Source organism: Centruroides sculpturatus, unplaced genomic scaffold (genome assembly GCF_000671375.1).
Source record: "Centruroides sculpturatus isolate CEXI.00-Female unplaced genomic scaffold, Cexi_2.0 scaffold41, whole genome shotgun sequence".
Taxonomy (NCBI): Eukaryota; Metazoa; Arthropoda; class Arachnida; order Scorpiones; family Buthidae; genus Centruroides; species Centruroides sculpturatus.
The window spans coordinates 1,196,519-1,199,669 of NW_019384983.1; positions in this window are offsets into that span (position 1 = coordinate 1,196,519).

Sequence of the window (3,151 nt, forward strand, 5' to 3'; positions counted from 1 at the left end):
CATCACATAAACTGACAAAATAAATAAAACTCATTAGTCATTTGGTAAAATTGATAATTTTTTACAAAAACTTAATGAGAAGTAAAAACCTGTCAAAAATAATATGAGAAGAAATGAAAAAATGACTTTTACTTGAAAATAAGCAAGCTTTATTGAATTATAAAATTATATTTATCATATTCTTCACAAAGAATCCTGTCATCTATAATTTGTCATGCTGTCCCAAATAGAAAGTTTTAAATTATTTCAATGTAATCCTAACTTATCAAATTTTGTCAGTCTTTGAATTTGGGTATGCAGCACTGCACCATCCAATAAAATTGGTATATTTAATCTGCAATAGAAAATGTCCTTCCTGGATGACGTTACCAAATGAACTTTGTTAATTCTGTATTCAAGATATAATAATTTTTTTCAGTTTTGATACATTTTACTCAAGAATATCAATTATTTCCAATGGCCAAGTTTAAAACTTAGATAACATGCACTACAAAATTCAATACACTGTATTAAGATTTATCAAATGATAATTTGTTAATTTTCTACAAACTTTTAAAGTTGTAGAAAATATGTATAAAAATAATGAATTTGATTTTCAGAATTCTGAATTATATATTAAAATAAAAATTGAATAGGTTTCTATTGCAAAAAAGTGTTTGGTTCTATCTACTTTCATTTTTGAGAATTTTTGGAAAAGGATTTTCCTATAGAAAAAGTATTACATTTTTATCTCCATCTGCTGGAGATTGTGTGCATAACTGAAGAGGTTAGAATCATCTTTAATCATTTAATGTTAACTTTTAACATTAACATCTTGTACATATGCACTTCATGACTGTTTTCACAGATGTTTGTAGTATATTTCTGCAAACAGTTCTTTACAACAAGTGGAATTTTTTCCTGTTCTACATAAGGTGTTTCTGTAAGGGTACATCCTACATGGCAGCGTCCAGAGAACGTGAGCAGAAAGAATCTTTGTACACACTTCCAACTCGTGAGCAATTTCTGTCCAGAGTGGATGCACGTTGTTTACAAGATGGTGGCAAGAAGACTTCGTTGAATGCTACTATGGAAAAAGTTTTATTTTTAAAACATTACATTTATACAAACTCAGAAATTATTAAATTATGTAAAAGATTATTAATTAAAGTACATACAACATATATACACAATTTATTTGTCATTCTGTTTTTATTTATCTACAAAATCAGCCATTTTCTACTTTGGAATTGCAAGCAGTGGAAGCAGTGATCAAACTAGCTTGGTAGCTGCTTCTGGCACACGCATGTAGAAGCATCATCTGGTGGTCGCTGCATGCTAAACGTGGTTACTCTGGATGCGCACATTTGCTTGAACCAGTTGGTTTGCTTTGCTTGGAAGAACATTCACACCTGTGGTTGCTGGACGCTGCTTGTAAGACATAGCCTAAGAAGTTCTATAAACAGGGTTTGAACAGACCTGGAAATACAGGGAATAAGATTTTTAGCAGAAAAAGTCAGGAAATCTGCAAATATTGCAGAATTTATCTGTCACGCTTGCTCCTTTTTGATCCAAATACATCTTTAAATTTGGTTTGGTATAGGAAGGTCTACAAAAACTGAAGCTCAATTCATGTAGTTTTATTTGTTACATTCTTTGCTGCTGGCCACATACAGCATATCTATCTGTATAACCCATTGAATGCGTAACTGTATGCCAAAACTGGACACTAGAGGCGCCATAGCAATGATTTTAAATTAACAATAAATTATTTTTATTTGTAATAGGAATTTATTATTTATACCATGGAATGGTATAAATAATTATTATATGCCTAGCTTTGCTTTATTATATGCCATGATTAACCTTGTGTAGCACATTTACAACATCCTGTGACTCACAAGTTAGTGAACATCGCACATTGACTCACAGGAAATTAGTTGAAAAAAGGGTGGATACATTTAAAATCGAGGTTTACAAGTAAATAAACAAATTAAACTATTTTAAAGTATTTATAGAATGTTTAATAGGTAGAAATCTAGATCCGTATGATGTGATTGGGACTTTAACAGAGCTGTAGAGCATATTGATAAGAAGAAAAAAGTCAAAGGAACCGTGCCTCATGGGAATTTGTAAAGAACGCCCACTAGGGGACGTCCCAGGCTACTAGTGTAGATGATAATCCTGCCAATGTTTATGGATTGATGTTTTGTGATATGCCTTCTCTCTAATTACAAATTTTTGTCTTCAGATGGCCTGCTGAATTTCGGAAGTATACCATAGATTTATCATAGATTTAAAGTTGGGTTTCAAAAACACAATTGACAATCACCCACTTTCTCATCAAAACCCCGCCACTCTCATTATGAGTTTTGGGGAAGAATGGGAAGAAATGTAATGATTTTGAATGGGTCCATGTTGGATTAAAAATAACATGCAATATGCATTTTCTTTCTTGTGGAGAGTGTGATTTATTCTGCTTAAATTTGAATTTTCCAGTTCTTTGCTTTAAGGAAATTTGATTTTATGAAATGACTCAAGTTTTTTCTTATTTAAATAAAATCCTGAAATTTTTTTATATGATGTAGAAGTGATGCAGCTAATTATGTAATTGATTTTAAGCAAAGCAAAATGGGATTAAATAAAATTGTCTAAATATTACATAATGGAAAGGGAAAATGAAGTGACCTTAATAGGTCGGAATAATGTCATAATTGGTCAGGGAATCACAGTTGAAATTACCTGTACAGACCCTATATAAAGATGTTTCTTTTGTATAAGATGATATACTTTAATTAATATTTTGCATTTAATTGACATTTTATAAAAAAAGAATGCAAAAAGTATATGTACAATTGTTTTCACTTATGCAAATTGATTTCATGTTTTTCTGCATATAGTTAATTAACTTTTTAAAATACTAGTATTCAATTATTCTTATTCTGCTTTACTATATCTTTATTGCTAATATATCTATATCTATATATATATATATAAAAATGGACATGTATGTCCCTATATCTCACTTTTTCGCCAAAACTACACATCGCACGTGAATGGTGTTTGTATGTGGTGGTAGCCCCAAGTCTCCATTCGTGCATAGGGGTGGTTGCGTCTCGATAGCTATAAGGGTGCGGGAGATATGAGGCTGAAAGTGGTTGAAAGTGGCTTT